The following is a 25,416-nucleotide window of genomic DNA, read 5'->3' as shown; positions in this document are numbered from 1 at the left end:
ATAGTTTTGATGCTACAGACATGTAAAATTTTGCCCATTATAAGTAAATGGGAAAAAAAAGATATTAAAAAATTCATAAAAAATTTTAAGTTTGACCTATGTTTCCCAAAATGTAATGAAATATATTTTGGGTCACTGGTAATGTATAACCCCAATTTGGTATGAATTCAACCAACAGTTTTGCTGCTAGAGTGTTAACAAACAAAGAAACAAACCAAAAACAATACCCCTTGACTCCCCTTAGGGTGATGGTGGTGTTAATAAGAGAAACAGAAGGCAACTCACCCACACTGGAATGGGTTGGTCTGCTTTATCATGATGCACGGAGAAAGAGAAAGCATTATTCCAGCTTTTAGATAGAGAACATATGCTGACCAGTTCCATACAAACCCACCTCTGTCTACTAACACAAACATCTGAGGCAGTAAACACATGTCTAAACTGGTTTTTCTGGAGTCATCTCATCATTACATGGTCCGACACACCTGTTTGCTCTGATGCATGTTACACGCTACAACAACTTGTACAATTCTCCACTAACACTTCACTTCATACTTCTAATCTGCTTACCTCCAGAGGCAAATAATGTGCTTTTACTGGGCTGCATTTATTTAACAGCCGTTAACAATCATTTTCCTGCAAAAACATCATCAACTGAGATGATTTATTGGACAAAAACAAGACATCACCTTAGCCCCTGAGAAATTTTTCTTGCTATTTAAGCTATTTTCTTAAACGCTACAGCGTCTAGGTTGACACTTTGAAATGTTAATTACAGGTAAACACAAACAAATCTGACCTATAAAAACTGCTCTCACACTGTCAAAAACATAGAAAAGGGTATTAAAATGCAAAAATATTACAATATCCCATATGCGAAAGGTGACAGTGGAAAAAAATATACCACAGGAGCATCATCGGACCTCAATTTTTCTCCAAATTCCACGTTACATAGGAGCTTTTTGTGTTTTTTTATTCAGCCTGCATGCAAGTATTTTATGAAAAATAGATACAAACATGCATGATGTTGAACAATGCTCTTAGAAAACAACAATTTTCCTCCAAACATCACCTTTAAACCAAGAAAAGCAGATTGTTGTACTCTCAAATCAAATCTCGCAAATGTCCCTCTCCAAAAATGCACAACTTCTGTATTATTCATTAGCTGCTTTCAGCATCATTAATTAATCTCTCTCTTGTTCAAGTCACATTTTAATGGCTGATTATTTCCTTTTGCACTGATGCTCAGCCATTAGCCCTGATTACGTCGGAGCCATCGACCCTTCTACACTCACTAAACCTAATGCGTAACAGCCACTTTACATTTCATGCAATTAAAATGACAATTAAACTTGGGAATATCTGAATTACATGAAAGGAGTCGAGGAGTTTGAAGTGCGACAAAAATGCTGGAGTTTGATGAAACGTATGATGTTGCTTAGCAATAGAAAGCTGAAGCAGCTGGAAGAGCATGCAGTATTCTCTGTCAGTGATAGGCTGTGTTCTGTAATCCATGCAGTGTAAACAGTCATTAAAGGGACAAAAGAACCTGCACAGAGAGTAAACAATTAAGCTTCGATCTGTGATCAACTGCATTAAGAGGATATAAGCGTCTATCACTGCACACACAAAGCAAGACTAATCTTGGCCAGTTTGTGCAGATGCCAGTGCTGCAAAAAGACGTAAAAAATTTAATTTTAAGTTAGATTTTGTCATCATAGTGCAACAATTTAACCAACATAATTCTAATGTGACACTAAACACTATAATTTTGAGCTGTAAATATAATTAAATGACTTATTTGTTGGAAACATCTCAATACGAGTGATAGAAAATTTAAAAAAAAAAAAAAAATTAACAAATTCACTGTATAAAAGTATGCAAGTAAAGTATGCAAGTTCATACTTCTTCCTACTCCTTTTCAACCATGCAATATTCTGACTTGTATGTGCTTGAAGATAGATTCTGTCCATTTAAATGTTTTGTTTTTGTCTTAATTTGCTTTGTTTTGTTTTATTTTGTCTCTTTGCATGTTTGAAATAAATAAATAAATGCAAAAAAAAAAAGTATTTTATGGGTGAAAACAAGTCAACATACCACTTCCTGTTTAAAATCTTTCTAGATCCTTCACATATTGATGATACAGGAAAGTCATGAATGAAATGGTCATGAAACAAGTCACCACACAACAGATTTTGCCAAAACTCCTTCATTTTACGAACTGAATTGAAACTCTTTTCTTACTCTTTTGAGAACCACCAGACTCACATAAGGACAGTGATTTTGCCTTGTAAAATCGATAAGTTATTTGTGTCTTGTTTTGAATCTGAAATAACATATTAAAACATGACAGTGCCACAAAAAACACAAGCTACAGAATCACTCTTTTTGTCACTGAATTCTGGTCAGTTTAAAAGGCTTCAGTTCCTTGTTGGAAAAGACCGTACAACAGCTTTGAAAAGCTTTGAAAATATTAAATGTAGCACACATGTAAATAGACATTGATCTTTAGGAGGGCTTTTGTTAGGTGGTAAACTCAAACTTACCCTTTCAGAGCCTCATATGGTTCTGCACAGGTGTCTTATCATTCTATGCTTTACAGATGTCCCTGAACTACTCCTCTCTCACATCCACACCTGCACTACATTTTTAGCTTCTTTCTGATTTTGTTGCAGTTTTCACAATCATGCAGTGGGTGGAATTGGACTCTGACTAAGGGAATAGTTGCCCTTTAATGACCTGTCCACACTAGCATATATATTCTTCCTCTGAGTTTAAAAAAATCTCAAAATACTGTATCTCTGTCCATACAACAAAGCATAAAAACAACTAAAACCCCCTATAAAATTTTGGACAAACCATTGTTTGTGTGGACAATACTGGACGTAACAGATGCAGAGGCTTTAATCTGTCATGAAATTGACCAGCCCGAACAACTTCAGTTATAAACTTAATTTACCTCAAAGCAGCATATGACTTTCATCACACATCTGGTCAAAAAATACATTATGTGAAAAGTCTCCCAATACATCAGTACAAGTACTTATTTATCTGAGAAATGCAATAAGACGTGATGAAACGCCCAATTAAACATCACTGTCATGGTTTGAAAATTGCACTTCAATGTTTGTTTATGACTCGAAAAAAGCCGAGTAGAGATGAGACGTCATTTTTGAAAATGAGGGCGAGATTTGGGGGAAGACCAAAATAAACATGGTGAGAGCAAGCAACGGCTCTAAAGAAATGGAAGGAATCACTGTAGGTCAACTGTCATCTTCTAATATGGGGCGCGTGATCGTGAAAAACAATACTTAGACATTAGGGGTGTAACGGTACAGAAACATTTCAGTTCGGTACGTTTTCAGTACGTTTAGTCTTCGGTTTGAAACATTTTAGATTGAAGGAGACCAGTGAAGGGGGGCGGGGCAAACACTGTAATTTACTGAGTGTTTTTGAACACCTCACAGTATTCCCTAAGGTGCTGTGAACGTGACTTCACAGTATCACCACAGCAGAGGCACGGTGAAGGAGAAGAGGAGCAGGTTCACTTGATTTTGCCAACCTGAGTTAAAAAATAAAAGCCTTTTTGCTATAAAGGAACCTGTGGACTCTTTTGTGTCACAAAGCTGCAACAAACCGAAAACCAAAAGTTAAATTCAACATGCTTTGAACGTCCGACCCCGCTTCTGTGCCTCTGTTATACTCTCTGTTGTCATGTTTTATTTTGTTTTTTGCAGTGGTGTGGAGAATTCGCTGCTGCCAAATGTATGTAGAGAAAACCCTGCACATGGGCTCTGCTAGTGTCCACCCTGCTTCCACAGTGTTTGCGTTCCTCACATAGACTACATGTATTTGTTTGGTACACCTCAGTATTGTATCAAAGGCCCTGAACTGTAACGGTTCTGTACAAACGAATGCACCGTTACACCCCTATTAGATACTGGTTGCTGCCATAATGGTCCCATTCCCATAATGCACTTCGCGACAAAATTTCTGAAAAGGTCCAAGTGATACTTCGTTTTTTTTATGTAAACAAGCGTCATCTTCGAAGTTGTTCACTGTGAGGGAAGTGATTCAGATGCATAAGCACGGAAAGACTAATGGATTAGTGATAATTAGGCTATCGCTCACATTTGACAAATTCAAAAACAAAAATTGTGATAAAAGTTATATGTTGTTTTAAGTGTTGGTTTAAGCTGTTAAAGTGTTTTTTTACATGATGTGGATTTGTCCATAACACTGGTCTGTTCCGTCTCCCAAAGGTATCTGTGCTAACCTCGATCTAGGACTGTGTATTGAAAAGAATCTGGCGATACAATACAAATCACAATACTAGGATCACAATACGATATCGCGATTTATCATGATACTGTTAACAAGGCGATATTTTTTATGTTTCTTTTTTTTAAGATTGTTTTCTGGAAAAACTTATAGTGCAGCATTTGGATAAATACAGTTTTAACATGTGACTTTACCAGTACAAAAACACACAAATAAATAAATACAATTTTTTTTTACAGACATTACAGTTTCAGATCCTGCTTAAATGTTCGTATTCTATTGTGAAAAGAATACATAGTGTTCAGTCCCTGAATCATCCAACATCAGAACATTATTTTTGTGCGTTCTCAATAAAAAAACAATTATTTGTCTCTTTCAGACAGTAAAAAGTGCTTTTAGGATGCTTGAATTATCCATTATTTAACAAAACAGCGTTATCAATTTTAAAAAACTACATTTATGACCTGCAATATCACAATAGTACTTTTATAGTATACAAACAAATGGAGAAAATACCCATGAATATAGAAATAAAAGAGCTGGAAAAACAAAAAAAACCAAAAACAAACCTCCACCATGTCTGCATTTGAATAAATACCAAAAAATATTGATACAGTACTTTTTAATATCGATACAGTATTGTGAAATTAAATATTGTGATATATTGCGAAACCGATATTTTCTTACACCCCTGCCTCGATCTACTGCAGGTCATCCAGTGATTTATACACCTGGATTTGACAGTTCCGCTGCAGCTTCAGAACACAATGGAATAACAGACATGAGCAAAATGGGGTGTGACACTATTGTTTTCCAATCTCTACTTTTCCCTGTCCGTGTGGATTCATAGAAACTTTGGAGAAAATCCCTGTTTTAGTGACCTAAAACACCATTTACATGTTGATGAGAAGCCCAAATATATAGATAAAATGATCAGTTTAGCGAAACATCCATTTCAGTGTGGAGGATAAAGTTACCCTTTAAGTTCAGTACTTTTCTATTTCATTCCCATTCACACATCATGCAGACAGTGAAATTAATTATTATCCATTAACACAGCCAGTAGTTAGAGGCTACTTTTCTGGCCAAGCCAATGAGTCCTCCAGTGAATATTTAGAGGAAGGGATGGTTGCAGCTTTGACATATGCTGCAGGGCTCTCAGTTTGGCATGAACAACAAGAACAACAGGTTGTTTTTCTTGACGCTTCATACTGAAACATGTAATGTGATTTCAAGCCCAGCTCCTTTTTTCTCTACAGCTTTATGTCTGCTCAGGCAGCTACTGAACAGACTCTGACATTTATTTCACAGATGACACATTCGATTACAGATTAAAAGCCACACTGGGACACTAGTGGATTGTATAAATAGTAGAGAAATTACATCAGTCTGAATTTGTTTTAGAGTATGGATTTTGTGATACATAGCTAGTAAAGCAAAAGTAAAATGGCAATGGAAAGTACCAGTGGGAGACATGAGCAGACTAAACTGTGCCTTGTCTGTTAAAAAGAGGAAGAGTCATTGTAGACTTTGTCATCATCAGACTGAGAGTCTTCCACTTTGTCTGGAAATGAAGAAGAAGCTGCAAGTGTCGCCCCTAACAAAAGGGAAATTGAGGTGAAAAATAAATACTGGTGTAACCTCCATTATGTGAACATGGTTTAGGTTTAAAAATCACACAAGCAGAAAACATTTATCTGTGGCTTTAGAAGTTACACAACCCGAAAAAAGGTTTTGTATTTTTTGCATCTTTTCTTGTATTTATTTTTGCAATAAAGGTTTGTTTTTTCATCTTCATGTGAAATAAGTAATACAGTGAACACTATAATGGTAAAATCAGGGCAAAAATCAACAACTGAACGTACACGCCCTTCTTTGACAGCTCTCTCCTCTCTGTCCTAAACATAAAATAAATATAAAAACAGACGATGCAACATAACACTAATAATATCACAACTAAAATTATGCTTCTATGACAAGTCTATGAGGTTGAGACCTAGCAAACAGAGCCTGGACAGTGATTTTCTAGAACTTAAAAACAAAACAGGATTTTCATTCCCACTGAGACCACCTGAATTAAAGTTTACAGGAATTTGGGGCCAATTACACCTAAACACACTGTCTTCTGAAGTTCTAACAGCTATCAATATACCATGATATAGGCTATACATTACAATCTGTACTTGAAATTATACTGTGATACAGAAATTTCAGATCATACAACCAAGTCTTACATGAGTGGATGAAAATGGTTAAAGAATTTGCTAAACAGTCAATACTGTGTAGGGCTGCAACTAACAATGATTTTAATAATTGATTAGTCTGTAGATTATTTTAATTACTAATCGATTCATTGGATAAGTAATAAAGGCTGCAGACAAATTACTAATGATTACATCCCCGCAATAGCTTTGGGTATAGTTAGTGAGCACTAGCCTGCTACCTAGACTTGTTATGGCTACAGACTAGCAAGATATAGTCTTCAACCATCTATGGTTATAGGCTATCAAACTAGCGTTGTATCTATTAGTTGCAGTCAGCGATAGGTAACGTTAGTCTGGTGGCCTGATAAACGGAGATGGATGATTATGGAAAAGTGTCTAATAACTAGCTAACAGGCTAAAGTAATCACGATACGTAGGCTATCTTAAGCTAGGCTTACATTATGTTCCTGGTGGTCACAGCTGCCCTGTTTGCCCGAAACGTACTGCGCCGTGGGATTTTGGTCATTTTTTTCTCCATATTCAACTTTTGTTACATAAACAGTGCACTACTTTTCGGCCAAACCACATCCGAGGCCTCAGCATGCCTCAATACTAACATGCTCAAAACCCAATGAATTCACTGCTGAATTTGTTGCCAACTCTTTAAAGATTCGAATTGGATCAATTTAATTGATTCATTGTTGCAGCACTAATACTATCTATCAAAGATAGTCATATGAGTTGGCATGAGTTGCACATAAACAAACTCCTGATTTGACTTAACACTCAGTGAACTTAATAAAGACTTTATGATAGTTAAACTGGAGGAAGACGATTAGTCTACTGATATCACCCTCATCCCACCCCACCCCAAAAAAAATGCTGTGCTCCTGTGCTGAGCACAGCCACAGTAACTTCACCAACAGACGATCAGTGTGGATCAGTAAAAGTTATTAATTTTATGTGTTCTGCAGATGAAACAGTTTGCTCTGAGGCACACAGTCGTCTTCTGGATGTGGTCAGTTGAGCGTGTGCTTCTTTATTATGAGGAAGTGATTAACTGTTGAAGTGAACATCAAGTCAAAGTCAAAAATACTCAGAATAATTAATCAATAAATTAACTTTCCACTTGAGGATCCTAATATTTACAGCCACTTCTGCTGAAATGATACTTTGTAAAACACACTATCAGTGCCAAACCAATTAATCAGTATACTTCTACTTGAAACAACTTCAAATTGTTAATACTGGATTGGGGACATTTAAAGTGTTTCAAGGAGGCATGACTTCTACTTCTACTTTCACAGTAAGATATCCGTACTTTTACTTAATTAAGGATACTTGTTTGTCACTGCTTGGCGGACCATCTGCTGCTACAGTTTAGAGTTTGAGAGATGGCGGTCACGTCTTCCATCGCCTGTTTTCTCCCTCCCCCGTTTGTCTCTTTTAGTGCAACAGACAGCGGTGAGGCTGAAGAAATGTTTGACGCTCAGCCAAGGAGAGGAATATTTCACAGAGACGGATGTCAGCGTGGACACCTCCGGCTGGTGAAAACACAGATGGGTCAATACTCTGATTGGCACATATAGCTCCGGAGTCACGGGTCAAACCCATCAGGTTGGACCGTATATGGATACTGTAGGCACTGGCTGTCATATTCAGGAGGATTTCATTCCCTGGTAACCTCACAGTCAATACATCTTCGGATCTATAGGTTTGGTTTCCTTTGGTCTCAATCCAATAAACCATATCAGCATGGCAAAATCACTCATGTTTAGCTTAAAAAAGACTGAAAACTGGTTAAAATATCATATCGAATAGTCTTTTTGACAACTAACAATCCAACTCCCAAAGATATTTTACTACCTCATATAACAAGATTTTTACTTTACTTATTTTTATTCATTATCAGTCTTGGTACTCATTAACTTATTAAAACAACTAATCATTGTAGCTCTGTGGAAACGTTCATGCAGGAGGACTACATTAGCCCAAAAATCAGTCCACAAATCCATTAGAGCTGCAATTTTACAATTATTTCAGTGTTTATTACTTTGTCAAACATTTTGTCAATTAATCGGTGTATTTCTAGGTCTATAAAATGTCAGAAAAATGTCGTAAAGATGTTGCAAATGTCTACTAAGGAGGAGAACACTGAAAAAATTCACATTTAAAAAGCTGAAAACAAAGGACTTTTGACTTTTTTGTCTTAAAAATCCCTCGAAATATATAACTACTGAGAAAAAAGCGGACAAATAATCTAATAAGCTACTCTTGAATCTTAGACTGCTAATATTATATGCAGAAAACAAATTATCCAGTACAAAATGAAGGCAAAATTACAAAATTACTTATCAATTAAATGGTCCACAAGTAATCAATTATTCATGACAACTGTACATAAAACTGCCAATGCTTGTTACTATTAAGTGCAGGAAAGTAAATAAATATTCAGTACAAAATCAAAGTACAGGTACTGGTAATAAGTATAAACTACTAATAATTGATAATGAAAACATTTGATCATTTTAATAGTCAACAATTAAGCAATATTTCGTGGCTGGTTTATATAAAACTGCATTATGTGCAGAAAACAAAATATTCAGTGCATTAATTACTGGCATCTCCTAAAGTATGACACCTACAGTCATGGAAAAAATTATTAGACCATCAAAAGTCATCAAAAACAATGGTTATGCAATCAAGTACTTACTCTTGTGTGTATCATGTGACTAAAAGAGACAGAAAAGAAAACATGGAATGCCTAAAAGCACTGTTTTTGTCAGTACAATGCCATAGCTATTGATGTAAGAACTGAAGTGATTTTGGTTATTATCAAGAAAACATGGAAAATGGATAGATAGCAGCTCTGAAATTAAACTCTTATGAGCTATTTCTGTTGTTATCATTATATTTGTCCAAATAAATGTACCTTTAGTTGTACCAGGCATTAAAATGAACAAGAAATTAAAGAACACAAGGGTGGTCTAATAATTTTTTCCATGACTGTAATTTGGAACTACTCAGGAAAGCAGTCAATTTAACTGTTTTACTGTTAAAAGAAAGAAGATATCAGAAGATAATAACAAAAAAAAATCACAAAATTTACAATTTTTCATTATGTTTTGACCCAAAAAAGAAGCTATACGCGTGAGAACATGATTATTGTGATCATAAAAACACAGCTTTAAACCCTGTGCTACCTCTTCTGTGAACCTAGAGAGAAAACACCAGTGGTTTTACACTAAGATCTCATTCCTCTTGTGATGTTTAAAGACTGTAGATCAGCTTTTTTCTTTTTTTTGCTCTCTTTGTAAAGAAAAAAAAAAGAAACAGTCCCAGTATAGAAACCTTGGTTAGCCGATTCCCTCTCTATGGACAGATTTTAGTAATATCTCTTCCTGTCATCCTCCAGAAAATGTCCCCAGATGTTGCTAAATAAACAGGCTTTGATATTCTAACATGTTTTATCCCTGGTTGGCGAGCTCACAGTCTTTAAAGGGATCTCTAGCGTTTCGTGACAGCTGAGCGGGGCTCGCCGATGCCAGTAACGACACCAACATCAAAGCTCCGTAGCTGTAACACACAAACATACAGGAAGGAAACCTGCACGGCCACGAATCCATCTACACCGGCGAGGTTACAAGTCAGCTTTGAAAAGGACTCCTGCAGCTCATTTGTACACGACGAAGAAAAAGAGGGCACCTCTCAGCGTCTCATCGACACTCACTTAAGATAATAGGCCCTGTTGTGGAGGGTATAGATTGTAAAATGAATCCGGTACCTTGTGCATGCAGCTGAACGACAGATAAAGGGCTTTAGAATAGGGCTCTGGTGGTAATTTGTCAGGATAAAAGCTGGATGGTGTCTGTCAGTGAGTCTGTGGCAGCGGCAGGTGCTGTTCATTAGGATGCCAGGGAATGAGAGCATGCATCTGCAAGCATGTCCAGGTCATCTGAGGCTGCCGAGTTCGACATCGCAGCAGATCTGATGAGGGAGGCAACTATTTTATCACATCAGTTAATTCACCAGTGTACCTCTGGGACCCGTGCACCTCAGTGACCAGCACTGCCTTTTTACATATATACTTTGAACTGCTCAAATTGAGACTATTGTGTCACAGTTTTCAAAGTAGATGTAATTAATGTACAATGTCTGAACACTTATTTTTAGTTTGCACCCTCTTCTTTCCACTTTGACATCCACACATATTGAAAAAGCACTTAACAGCACTTAACATACACTTACAACATTTAAGTGTATTTCATTTGCCTTTTATTTATAGTTTTTTTTGTTGTATCATGGTTATTGTGTTGTTATGTTATGCTTACTTGGGTGAGATAATATCATAAACCTCCTAGGATTTTTGGTTTCACCTGCATTTTTGGCAGTATTTTTATCTCTGTTTTTCTTAAATAATACATGTGCAAATAAATAAACAGAAATGTTGTCTTTAGAAACAGAATTCTGATCTAAATCACTGAAACAGTTCAATTTTTCTAGAAATGAATGTACCCTTATAGTCACTAACAAATCTATTTTCAAGCAAAATACCAATATTAGACTTTTAATTTAAAATATTATCATGATAAAATGTTTGTCAAATATCAATCATCATGATAAATTTCAAATAAATATCACACAGTTCAAAGGCTGTTTTTTCTCCCCAAGTGAGAATTGAAAAAAACAGATGGTTTATTATGGTTTTAAATGATTATTTTTGGTAAGAACATGATAAAAAATTTCCTAAATCTAGAGATTTAACATTTTAAAACAAGCATATTATTACAAAATACCTCAACACTGATTAGAATTAAGTAAACACTTCAAAACCATTTGTAAGTATAGATGACAATGTCAAGAAAATTAGCCCTGAAGATGAAATAAAAACATTTATTGTAATGAAATTTATCACAATATAAATGTATATTGTGGCATTTTTTATTATAATTTTGTAGCTCATTCTCCTGTTGGCTATGAAACATCTAAACTCAATGCGTTGCAATAACCTCATCCATTTTCTGTATCTTAAACTGGATTTTGTTTCATTTCTTTCATTCTAATCAATATTCAGATTTTCAGCTCATATCTGTTTTTTTAAATCAAAATTATATCCAAGTTTAAGAGTCTGACAAGCAAAAAACAAACAGAAAAACATGAGCCCGCAGACTGGATCAAACCGGATGAATTTGTACAGATGTGTTTCAGTCACTCCAATCGGATTCAAGAGTGTTTTTTACACCACAAAGGCATTAAATCCAGAGTGACAGAAATGCTGAGTTGAATCCACGCTGCAGAAAACAACAATATAAGGACTGACACCAAAATGAAGAGTCTGCTGGCGCTGTCTGAGGGACACTTTTGTCCAGAAAAAGTCAGAAGAAAGATATTATTGTCCTGAAATGTACATTAATCTGTGTTTTACTCAAGGTTTGTGTTTAGTGTTGGTTTCTATGGTAAAGCCTTGATTTATAGAAGCTGAAAAAGTGAGGATGAAAGAACGTACGACATCGATTACGATTTACTGTTTATTAAATGTCCCATATTGTTCCATTATATTCTTATACAATATAAACCATTACTATTAGAAAAAAACTGCTATTCTATATTATTATGATTCAGTTTAGTTGTATTGATGATTGTTCTTTTTATTTAATTTTCATGTTTCTTCATGTTCTATTTTATTTCACTTCAGTCAATTTTTCACTGCTAGTTTTATCTTTAGTCTTCGCTTTGTTTGGTCTGAAAAAAACAAAACAAAACACTGGTGTATGGACAAAACTAGAACTTGAGGACATCCTCTCAATCTTTTCTTGCCATCATTTATTTGTCAACATCTATCATCTTCCTCTCCGGCAGTGATGGGATTATCAAATAATCTGGAGATTATAGCCATCTGTAGCCCTGATCTAATGGAGGATCAAATTGTTATGTGTTGAATTTACAGTTTTATTTGTATTTTTACCCTTTTGTTAAGTTTAAAGGTGGTTACACTTTAAAGGGGTCATATTTTGCTAAACCCACTTTTATTAGTCTTTGGTACATTCATTTGTGTATTTGGACCCTAACAGTTCATAAAGTTGGAATTTGAACCCTCTAGGTGCTGCAAAGCTATCTTTATATTCATTTGGACAAAAATCGAGTGGATTTCTAAAACCCGTTTTAATCCCTGCTTAATTTGTTACGTCTACAACTAGTTACATCACAATATTTGCATATATAAGGTGAAGACTTCTGACAAACATTTCTCTGAGTATGACATAATTGTTTGTCAGCAGCAGCGATTGTAGTAAAAGCTGAAAATATGTCCAAACTTTGAGCGGATTACCTAAAATGTTCAGTTGTTGGTTGTATTAACGAACACAAATGGTTAAACAGGACAGAGCAGCACAGTCCACAACCCAGAAAGGGGTGGGGGTCATGTGTGTTTAAAGGGCCAGCGCTCAAAATGACCTTTTTTGTGTCATTATTCAAAAATAGGGTTGAAATGGACCTGTGGAGTTTAATTAATGAAGAATTCCGATCCAAGCATAGCATTTACAGTTTATGCAGACCACAGGGAAATGTTTTAAAATGCATGATTCCATTTAAAAAAGCAAAATATCACTCCTTTAAAATACCACCTGACCGTACTGTTGCCGTATCTTTCAGAGTAGACAATAATCATAAAGGGCAGCTAGTGGAAAATAGAAAAAGAAATTGAGAAAAGACATGAAGAGGCTGTGATGGTTGTTTCTACACCTACATCTGCTGCATGACACCCCGTGACCTGCACAGACGTCATATACTCAGCATCACTGACGATCCTGTGATTACCTCCATCCTCAACACCACTCTGCCTTTACACTGTCATCTCTCTTTGAACCTCCACACATGTTGCCTGATACCAGAGCCCCGTGGCACGATAAAAACCCACAAATGTCAAACATAGAACACACAGACACGCACACCGTATGCACACAGCGGACACGCCTGACCTTCACCGTCGTCTCCTGAGGCCGAGCACGAGAAAGGCTACCTGTGTTCGCTCAAAGATCCCCGTCAGCTTTCTGCACATGCTTTCACGGCAGCTCTAATGAAACTGGTTCGGCCTCACAATGCCGCCTTTTCTGCTTCACGAGACAATCTGAACGCGGCTGATAGGAAGCCAGAAGAAAAAAAAAAGAAAGCAATTGGTTTCCACAAAGACCTGCCGCTGACAGTGAGGGCTCTTACTGTGGTGGTCGCTCGCATTAAGGAAACATGTAAACCTGAGCGCAAACTAAGGGCACCCTGTCCTTCAGCCTGCACAGGTAAAGAAACATCCAGATAATATGCAAACAGTTGGCCTGGACTATCCTTCTACAATTTAAACTGAATCAGAACTGTACCAAATGTCAGACTATCTCATGTAAATCAGTCTTATGCAGGTAATGACTCCACAACACTCGTCATATGTCCCTTATTAGTCAGTGACAGGAATGTAAATTACTCCTGTATTGTGGCCAAAACACACAACAGACTTCACATTAGGGGTAAGCGGTATAGGTTTGAGTGCACTCTGATGTTACCTGTTTAAAGCATCCTCATAGTAACTGAAAGCTAAAGAAAGACTTCATTACCTAAACTAGTGCTGTCAAAATTAACACATTAACGTGGATTAATCATCATCCATCATCATGATTAACCTGATTAAAAATTTTAATGGAATTAACCCATTAACCCATAATGACTCTGAACGTCTCTGGCAATGCATTTGGGGCAGTTTGTCCAAGTAGAGTTACCGTCGCATATGCGCAAATGGGCAGTTGATCTGGTCCTGACAGGCAGCAGAACCAGCCCATAAAGATGGAAGATGTTAAACATCACGTTGGTCCTCTGGATGGAAATATGAGGACAAAAAAACCCCAGAGACTCTGCAGGAAGGGGTCTTCTTTTCATCAAAGCACTTGCAGCTTCAAATACCACATTAACGTGAACCATACGTTATTCAGGGATTCTGCTAGCACTTCGGCTAATACGTCACCCAGCTTGCGACAAACACGATAAGTGCATATTCCCTTCTTTCTTGAGTCTGTTTGCTCACGCAAAATGAAACATGATTAATATAGATTACAAATGAATGATATTTAATTGTGATTAATCGAAATTAATCCACAGCAACCCAGTGATTAATCGGATAAAAAATTTTTAATCATTTGACAGCACTAGGCTAAACGTAATAGCTATTAACCTGGGAAACCAAAATTTTTTTTCCAGTTGTATACACTCTGAATTTAAATGGAGTGATGCATCTACAGATGGAAATTCATACTGAGGCATTTATTGTGTCACTGCATAAGGAATGTGCCATTGTTTATGCCACGGCAAATGTACGCTGTCTTCAAAGCTAAAAGCAGCCCCATGAAATATTGTTTGTATTAGGGTTTTTTGGCTGTGTATGTCATGTGATGATAGAAAAACATCTATCGCTTTCTATTTGTTGCATCCAAATCACACTCTTCTTGACAATTTGTATTCTTCTGCACTGATGCAGGTAAGAAAATTGCATGAAGAAATAAACAAGCATGGAAGAAAATGAACATGACACAGAATGGTGTCATTCTGAACTGAAAAAGGAAGCAAGGAGCATATACAAGAACATGTTCTCATTTACATTTGGTGCTTTATATACCAATATGTATACAATACACATGTGTTGCTTTAGGCTTGTATTCATTTTTGTTTGCTGCTAAACTTCCAGCAGGTTTGGTTTTGATATTCCTGGACCACATTGGACTGATATCACATGGTCTGTGCTCATTATTAAAGTGCTAACAAGAATATGGACGAGATCCAGTTTGTCTTTTCTGCTGGATGATTTTACAAGGACAAGAACAAGGACGATAAAGTATTCCTATGCTCAATGACAACTTAAATGTAATGGTTTGCCTTCTTCTAATGAGCATCTTGCTTGATGGCAATTTTCACAACTGTAGTTCCATCATGCACATTAAGGCTGTGTCCGGTGGTGACGTGTCAGTATTGATGGACAGCTGTCTCAGTCTATCACCCTCAGCTGCGACTGTAGCCACTTACTCTGCCAGCTTCATCTGCAGACAGGCCACATTGTGAGTTTGTGCCTGGAGCAACTGACAAAATGGTGTGGAGTGTAAACTGCAGGCTTCAAAAAATTCTCTGTGAGACCTGCAGGCGACATCACCGGTGATGCATGGATCTTTACGTGCAATTGATGCTCCTGAGGCCTTAAAACAAACACTTATCAAAGAGTTGTTTTATCCATGCAATCTCCCATGCAGCAGACTTGACAGTGTTTTGGTTTCCTGCATCTTTATCACATTTAGACGTCACTCTGATAGGAGCACAGGTGTGCACGGCTAAAATGTGAACACCTGGTGCAGCATTTTGCACCGTAACCTAAATGTTAATGACTTGAGCAGTTGGTGAGAGAATTGACAGGATAACAAGCTCTGATGAGGCCTACAGAGTTAATCAATGCAAGTGGCATCTGATGAGCTGGTCGTAAGAGACCAGACAGACACACAAAAGACACAGACAGTGGGAGACAGAGCACAGTCAATGAAGAGCACAATGCAAACTCAGCAAGTGGGAACTGAACAGCCTGCAGCGACAGAGCACACACAGGAAAAAAAAAAAAAAATTGCACTTTTGTTCGGTCAATGTCGAACGAAATGCACCCACAAAACTCCAATGGAAGCAGATGGGAGAGGAGTTTCACAGCAGGAGCATCGGTGTGCTACAGAGGTCATAAATCAGCTGTTAGGCAGCGCCAGCCAGGCAGCAAAGGCCGGGCATGTTTCAATCAACAGGCCAACAGACAAGCTGACGGGGCTCAAAAAAAAAAAAAAAAAAGGAGGCGCCCAAGGACTCTGGTCGGTTCGATTGAGAGATGACAGACTGAGGAGAAAGACATAAATCGAGCTTTAGAGGAGGAACAGGGGAGTGAACTTCTGAAAAGAGGAAAAAAACAGTGCAAATCAACCCTTTCAAATAGGAGCTATGGGTCATATATCTCCAAAGTTGATGATCACACATACAGTTCAGATTCATGGATATCCTCTAAGAGAAACCCTTCATCTTTTTTCTCTCCATCTTTAAATTATGAGTCCTTCGGGACAGGGTTTGACAGTCATTTATTGTATCCAAGTACATGAGAACCCCTTATCTAATCCAATTATTTTTGCAATATTTGGTAATTATAAAGGTTTATAGTCCTAACTTAATGATTCAAATTAAGATCTGCCATCATTTTTGTCAGAAACACTGCAGGTTGATTAACTTTAACAACGTGTAAATGAGGTGAAAAGCAGAAGATATCAAACATGTATTTTATCTACATCACGGCTGCTAATTTTGCTTGATAAACGCTGCAATTTTCTTATTGGCTAATTACATTTTATCACTAGATTCCATTAAACCAAGAGAGGGAAAAGGCTCAGTGCTAGTGATTGAACTTGCTTCTTTTTTTCTCATTTTGTTGGTCACTTATCTACATTTCCCATGGGTAAACACGCCCAAATAGACGTCAAAATCTAATTTATCCAATGATAAACAAAAATAAAAACCTATCTCAGTTGTTGAAGCCTGGAGACGTCTTTCAGTCCTAATTTTTGGGTTGAATTTGCTCAAATGGGCATAATTATACATGAAAAGCCATTCTGGTCCAGCATTAAGAAAACATCACCGCAGGAGATGCAAACACACATTTCAAGGCCAATATGGCTCCCAAATCCTGCCTTTAGGATTTCGAAGAAAAACAGCAGAAAGCAGCATGGGATGTGCTGAATTCCTCTCAGACATTGTGTGATTACCAAACCTGAGGCTCACAAAATGAAAACCAAATGTCCTCAGTTATCCCCTGCTCTCCACCTGGCAACAAGCCTTATTTCTTTTTTCCAGAACCAGGAGAAGGGAAGTGAGGAGACGGTTTGTTTGATCTGACAGCCATGTCCTGCTTTTACTCGGGCCACCAGACAAGAGGACAGATTATCATCAGCTGTTGGGGAGGAAGCGGATCTACAGAGAACCAGCTTTCATTTTTACAAAACACCTCATGTAGAAAGCCGGTCCTAAAAGCCGCTGTGAGGAAGAAGGAACTGTCGGACTTAATCCTACAAAGTGGTTCAATTATTAAGGTAACAGAAGCTATCGAGAAAGACACAGCTTTGATGAAATCACCAAAGTGTTCATACTGAAAGAAATGTATTTCTTAAAATTCTAACTTGAATTTCAATACAAGAAAAAGACTGAAAAAGATGAATATTTTTCGTCTCGGACTCTTTGCATAATTTACTTTAATATTCCTTATTCAGCTCTGCACTTCAATAAAAATCCCTTGTTCAGTCTGCCTGTAATAGTTTAATACATGCTGACTGTAGCTAGACCACCACCCTGTTCTTCTGTCTATGTCAGTTCCACAGGCTCCATTAAAAAGAAGCAGAGGAAGAATTACACTTTTCCGGTTCTTTGTTGAAAATGGACACTTAAAGATCTATCTTGGAGTGATGACTCTGACCTGGAAAATGACTGAACAACAGGAATAACCTCAACAATGACAATTACAGTAGGATGGCCCTGTTCAGACCTGCCATTAAGTCTGTCCTGTCAAATCTGACCACATGCTGACAGCTGTTATGCAAGCTCTGAACACACTAATGATGGGTTTCTGAATGCATAGAATGTGTGAAGTAAATTTACTGGACTGAATCTTAATGACCTTGGACACTTGTATCAGATCATGCTGTCTGATTCACTACATCCTTTAAATTATGAATTTATCCTGCTGTCAGGGTCTTTTCTTCCTTTAGCTATTGGCTTTTTGAACAAACATGATTTAATCTGTAAGCTATTTTTTTAGATTTTACTCTGCTGATGTTGCTTTCTGTGATTGCTGGGTAACAACTGGTTGATTGACAACAGCGACATGTGTTGTTTTGTGTATTATGTCGGACTGTGTATTTCACACCTAGGCCTTCAGTGATGTTGTACCTGACTTAATCTACCATTTAATATCAATACTATACCATTGTACCATGCATCACAGAAAGGTATCTCACATTGTGAAAATAAAGGCCATGACTAAAGTAAGAAACCCAATGAACACACCTCAGCAGGTGTTCTTTTACTACAGCCACAGCTGCACCACATACGTCATCTGAAGCACAATCATCAATATTCACTAAATAAAATGACAAAAGCATACACATGCTCATAAAATATATCATTACCAAAACTAATGTCTGTAACCAAATCCATTTTTTCTCCTGTCAGCCATTGTGCAACAGCTATTAAATCTAAACCAATACATTTTAGCTTATTCAAGTCTCTACAGGTGTGGTTTGCTAGCTAAGGTTGATCTGAACAGTCGTTCTTTGACCGTCCAATCAGCTGATGTGGAAATACCCATGTTATTGTACACCTGCTAGATCACCCCCATGAGGCCAATATTAAATCTAATTGGCTAAAGCAGCCAGTTCATTACATTTACTTAAAGCTGTTGATTCTGAGCTTCGAGGCAGATTTCTTTAACCCGGCAACACATGATGGTGAAATATGATTGGACAAATGCTTATACATACACATACACTAGTAGAAGCAGTACGCCCAAGAGAAAAGTGACAAAATAAACACAATAGACAATCAGGAATTACTAAAAACATATTCATGGAACAAATACTAAAGTGTAGGGTGTAAATGTAGGTCAGTGAGTGTGATTCTTTAGGCCAGCAGGGAAGGTCTTTCTGGCCCTGTTGACCCGCCACTGGTATTGTGTATTGTTTGTGCAGCTATTAGGTTTTTTGTATAGTGCATGGTAATTGTTACCCCGCCCCTGAAGACGAGGCAAGGGATATTGTTTTTGGTTTGGTTTGGTTTGTTTCTTAACACTATAGCAGCAAAACTATTGGTTGAATTCATACCAAATTGGGTTTATAGATTGCATGTGACCCAGAATAGATGTGATTATATTTTGATAAAAGCAGGTCAAAGTTCAATTTTTTTTCTTCCCATTTACTTATAATGGCCGAAATTTGTTTATGCTGCTGACATCAGGACACACATAGACAAGATGACATTAGCTGGATCGATGCCAAAATAAGCTACAATACGTGCGAGGGGTAGGGTTTTGTTGTGCCTGGCACCACTTGTTATAACTGTTGTGTTTCTACATCTATCAGCTGCTGACTTTAAGAAATATTGCCAGTTGGGGATATTAAAGTTTGACTCTACTCTATCCAATCACTCACATTCGGAGGTGGTCTCAGACACATTTGTACGCATTCTCTAGTAGCCTGAACACTGAACATTCAACAACAACATCATACTAAAGTGTTTTACAGACAGCAGACATAGCATTTACAGAAATTTTGCTCTAAATTTTGCTATCTGAATGACCTTCCCCTACACACAGGCCTAAATTGACTATCTATATTTCACATAATTCAAAAGAAATTCAACATGTTTTAAGGGTGTGAAGATTCAATCATCTCTACATCTTATGTCATGCAAGAGAGCCGATAAAATCAGAGTGGTCAAACATGTCATAAGGATATTTAAAGCATATTGATTGATTCACAGCATTACCTCATGCAGTGGGTATGAGACAAAAAGCACTTCATCATAAAAATTAATACAGTCACCTTTGAACATCACGGTGAATTAAATTTATGGACAAACACAATTTCCGTCAGTTCATTTTGAAATGAACGTGTGCCCTATGCTTTACCCTATAGATGAGATGATACGGATGAATTTCAGATCCGATTACAAGAGATCACTCAAGTCACATGCTCTTAAGCAGGTGGGGTTGGATATCTCATGGCAGATGTTAAAGGTCTGAGCAGGGCTGATATTTCTGCCTCTTGACCTGCTTTACCCATAAGGACCCAGTGTTACTTTTGTGGCTGTTCCCAAATTAATTTTCTCTATATTTAACCTTCCTTAAGCGATTTATCACCATTTATTGTAATATTATCTTCTGTATTTTGTGTGTTGTTTTTTTTTTTTTCCAGTGAAAATCAGATATTTTCCTACATTTAATTCACTGATCATGTAGACTTTCATAAAAACTCAGATTACAGTTGCGGGTTATGATATCAGAAGCAGAGAAAACTGAAGAAAAAATGACTTTTTCAGTAAAGATATCAATAACTGAACATAAAAACATGTGTGTCCATCCGCTGTCATTGATTCAACTCTATGGGTTTTACTGGTGAATCAATGTTGTAGAAGATGACGGTGTTTCTATGTTCAGTATGGAACCTCTGAACGTCCAAATGGATCATATCTAATGACCATGAAAAGATGACAAACTGCATTTTACACCAATTATTTACATGTATTGATAGGACTAATGGATCAACAGGTTTTAAACAGTTTAGATCAGTGGATTGTTTGGGTCTTTATGAGTTAACATGTGGGATACATCTGTGACAATACACCCAGGGTCCAGAAAGGAGAAATAAAGCATGCAGATGGAAAATAACAAGATATCCTCTTTAGAAACACTTGCTGTTAAAAGTGTTCCCATCACCTTGAAACCTGATCTTCACACACCAGCAGCTGCAGACTTCACTGAGAGGTGACTTTTCATAAACATCAGTTCACAGACATTCTACAAGGTGACATCAAGTAAAGCGAACGCCGCCCATCGTGCTCACAAGGATGGACAAACTTCAAGGCTTTAAACCAAAAGAAACTACAGAGGCAGCACATCTTACACTGGCAGGTCCATCTTTGTCTGGACGGACGCTCTCATAACTGTCCAAATCCAATTTGTCCTTTCCTGTGAGTGACGATGTGTTCATGCCACATGCCAGAATTTAATTTGGAGGAAATCCACGTTGTCTCAGAGAGAGAGAAAATATTCAGACACTTCTCTTTGCTGCAGCCTCGTTTTATGATGTAGGCTGTAAACTGGCTGTTTTTTCTGCATAAAAATGTTCAGCTTTAAAAAAAAAAAAATTATACCACCTATGATTAATATGCCATTCCGACCTGGAAGGAAGAGTTGTGTTGAATTTATTATCATAGCATTTGATCACAGACTTTCATTTCTAGCTTTAAAACACTTGCCCGGTGTTTCATCGTCGTCTCAGACAGCATCTGAAGAGAGGTGAAACAGGATGCACTCAAAGCACAGAGAGACGAAAACAAAACTAGAGATATACAGCATCATAGTACCAAGAAAACACTTCTCAAAAATTAGTTTAAGTCATAGCAATAACAGAAATACCTCAAAATCTTTCTTCAGAGTAAGTTTTGCTTAAGCATTTAGTATTTACTCTGAGAATGGTTAAAAAAGCAAAAATACTCCAAATCACTGGATCACCACTTGACTGAATTATGCATTACTTGCACGTATGATATTTGTCAATTTAGGACATAACAAGTAAAGAAAGTCAAAGTTTCTTGGCAAAAAAAAAGAGAAATGGAGGTGATGCCATTGTAACTGTCTCTGAATCATCTGTACTGAGTTGCTGAAGGTGTCTCTGCAGCTTTGACATGACCAGACTAGTGATTTTCATTTCTTTTAATACTTTTTCACATTAATCTCAAAGAACAAGGCTAAATTTAACCACTTTGGCGTTGGTAACGTGTATCGGGGGTTGCAGGCAGTGCAGTACATTGAGCTGTTTACAAAAGCTTCATATTTCTTCACTATCTTTTCTACAAACCTTCTTGACTTGTAAAATTATTGTTTACATAAACAAACATCACATGTGTAAATGGTGACACAGTTGAAATGGGATCAAATACCCAAAGTTATATCCACTGGGACAAAGGGAAAGGGGTCACACTACAAATACAAATCATATCCTCCAGACATAAGGAAAGTTGCATGTTTTATCATTAGCTTTAACTTTTCTCAGTGAAAATCAATGCTAAAATGGTACTGTCCTGCTGAAATCTTAATTCATTTAGGAATTATAATATCTGTCAGACCAGCAATATGATCCCTTCTGCATTGTTCAGCCCCTAGTTCCTGGGGTAAATGAGGTTTAACATTTGTTAATTGGACCAAATATTCTCTGTTGTTGGAGAATTCAGGGGCTAATCCAGTTAAACTTCTTTTCCACTCTGCGTGGATAAGCAGCACCTGCTGCAAAGTGCTGAATGTGAATGCAACCCGCTGAGGGAGCAGCTAGCTCGACAAAGATATCAATATGGACACCTGTGGGCCCTCCTGTTGCCATGACCACCGGCAACAGCAGCAGAGTCACTGTATCGTCACCGGCTGCCGGCGGGGAATCAGCGCTTCCTAAACAAATTAGCCTGGAGAAAACTGCTGAGGCTCGAACCCTTTAATTACATCAACCTGAAACCAAATTATAGGCCATCTCTGCTGCGTGTAATAACTAATGCACATCAAACAAGGCCCGCTCTCCGCCTTCCTCCTCCTCCTTTTCCTCCTGTCCCACCTCATCATCAGTTTGGGGCATTTATATCGAGGTATTCACTCCCAGGAGAGACAGAGAGAAATGTCAAGACAAGGGAGACATGGCTTATCCTCCCTCCCTGGCCTTTTCGCTTCCCGTTCTATCACTCTCTCCATTCTTTCTGCTCCTCGCTTCCCTTCCTCATTCATTTCTCTTTCTCTTGTTATCCTGTCATCTACATTGTGAGGAGCGTCTGCAGTTCCTCTGAGCCTCGGCTGTGTAAGCAGAGCAGCAGAGATGAGAAGCAGAGGTGCTGTATTCAGAATAGTGAAGTGCAATAATTTAAGAATCACTGCCACCAGAGAAGAAAAACAAGATATCGAATTTTTAAAGGAGCATAAGTCAGACTAACACAAAAACGTGTTAATTAAATTAAACTCTTATAAAGATGTGCTCTTGGAAAAAGCAAGCCCAAAGATATGTTTTGTTATTAAGCAACATCCAGTGGTCATTCTGTAACAAAGCAGACAAATCCATGTAAGATCATTACTGTTAATTAAATCAGACCTCATTAAGGTCATTGTGTTATCTATTCCTCAAACTTAAAAACACTCTTGTTTATTTGAACAAAAATGACAATATCACACTGTAAAAGCACTGTATAAAAAATGAAAGTCCTGCATTAGACCTGGGTAATATCACCAAAATATTAAATCTCTATGTTTTTTTTAATATTATGGATGTTTTCCAAAGTTGTTTTGAGGTTGTGTGAACTGAATACAACATGATTCATGAATACAAAACATATTAACATTCATGTATTAAAACACTCAAACAGGTGCAGTTTGAAGTTTTATTAAAGGGCTACATGCAGTATTTTAATTTTCCATTATTAAAAAAAGGACCTAAAGTTGTGTTTTGAATAAACATGTCTAAAGTGCCAATGGGTTGGATTGTAGTGCTATGAACCAAATTTATTTACACCAACAGACCTGGGGTTTTTCTGCAGGTCTTCCACGGTGAGGACAACTAACACCATGAGACCTTTGACCAAAGCCGGGAAAGTGATGAGATAGCCTGGTCAGCCATCCGGTTTTCTCAGTATATTCAGTACTGAGAGAACAGTCTGAAACTGGTCCATTCGCTGTGAATTATGCCCGATCTATTTTATACCGGACCAGTCACAAGTCTTGGGGGTGGGTGTTTCGCAATTTGTCATGCATACCAACTTCTTTTTGTTGGAAGTCAAAGTCAGTTCCAAGTCAGCAAATCTCTTTACAGCTGTTGTCAGTTGTTTGATTCAAAAATAAGGATTGAATTACAGATTACACCCTGTATTCTTAAGATCCTCTGACGAAAGCGTCACGTCCGTCTTATCTGTGATTGGTTTACTCAGCACCTGTTAGTCCCGCCTTAATATTTGGATTCAAGCCCCGCGATTCCAGACAGATTTGTAATTGGAAAAAGATGGATGGCTGGCCAGGTTAGTGATGAGATGGGTTTGAGAACCACTAATTAACAACTGATTTGCTGTTGAGAGTTTGGAATATTAATACTACATAGAACAACTTTATGCAAGAAACGTCTCCAGTGGAATAATCTCACTTTTACAATTTAGGCATTTTTCGCAACGCCAAACCCGACTGATGAAATTAAGTCACTACACTGTCTGGGATGTCTTCAATTCTAAATATTTTTTTATTTTGTGCCATTATTAGAGTTGCGATGATTATTTGATTAATTGATCGATTAAATCCACTGTTGAATAAGTTGGTAGCTGTTAGACACAAAAAGAAATCAATATCTACTATGAGTTTAGATCTGCTGTTTATTTTTCTTGTTTATTTCATAAAAGTAGCCATACTTTAATAATGCAGAAAGTGCTATTTGTTAGTCAGTTTGATTGTTATCTTTATTTTTAAGCGGCAGGATGCTTAAATGACAAGGCGTGTTAAGGTGACAGTCCTGATTGTTGATATAACTATTATTTTTCCATTTTTATCAGCGACTTCTGTGATATTAAACTGAATGTCTTTGAGTTGCCTTTGGGCTCTGCAAAAGAAAACACTTTCCTCTTTTTGGGGGGACATTTGATAAACCAAACAAGCAATCTATTAGTACAAAAAACAGTCAACATATACACTATCAGGAAAGTAATCATTAGTTGCTCTAATATCAATATTAGGGCCAAGAATTTTGTGAATTGTGATGTAGTGTGTGTATAATTCTATTGTTGTGTTTGGAGAACATGATAGTTTGAGGTAAAATTGATTTTATATGACATTTGTTGTCTTCGTTAACAAAACACAGAGTTAAACAGTAATATGTTTTTATCTGCTGTATGTAAAGTGTCTTTGAGTACCGCAAAAAGCGCTATACAAATAAAATGTATTATTATTATTATTATTATCATTACTATTATGACAATTTGGGTTCAATCCCTAAATGCCAGTAAACAGCAGGATGTAACTATGAGACATAATAAGCAGTTTTGCTCAAATGACCTATGAGCGCACTTTCATTTGGCTTGGAAACAGTTTTCTTTGCAGCCGTAC

General features: G+C 37.2%; 1 protein-coding gene and 1 long non-coding RNA gene across 6 annotated transcripts in view; one reads left to right on the top strand and one right to left on the bottom strand.

Annotated features, from left to right (window-relative positions):
- rnf152 (ring finger protein 152) overlaps nt 1-25,416 on the bottom strand; it is an 84,646-nt gene that overhangs the window by 29,767 nt on the left and 29,463 nt on the right. Inside the window, exon 1 of one of the 5 annotated variants that reach the window (XM_030123510.1) lies at nt 12,939-12,951. The exons of the other annotated variants lie outside the window; for them this stretch is intronic. The gene's annotated coding sequence lies outside the window, so the exon portion shown is untranslated. Of the gene's footprint in view, nt 1-12,938; nt 12,952-25,416 lie in introns of those variants that run through there. 5 annotated transcript variants of the gene reach the window in all.
- On the top strand, nt 3,731-24,199 carry LOC115411399 (uncharacterized). The gene is made up of 4 exons (XR_003934207.1): nt 3,731-3,741; nt 5,709-5,711; nt 19,271-19,277; nt 23,938-24,199. It is a non-coding gene; the product is annotated as an uncharacterized LOC115411399 (long non-coding RNA).

The sequence above is a fragment of the Sphaeramia orbicularis genome, chromosome 20 (assembly GCF_902148855.1).
Source record: "Sphaeramia orbicularis chromosome 20, fSphaOr1.1, whole genome shotgun sequence".
NCBI lineage: Eukaryota > Metazoa > Chordata > Actinopteri > Kurtiformes > Apogonidae > Sphaeramia > Sphaeramia orbicularis.
The sequence above is the reverse complement of the archived record's forward strand: the minus strand, read 5'-3'. Positions and strand labels throughout refer to the sequence as shown.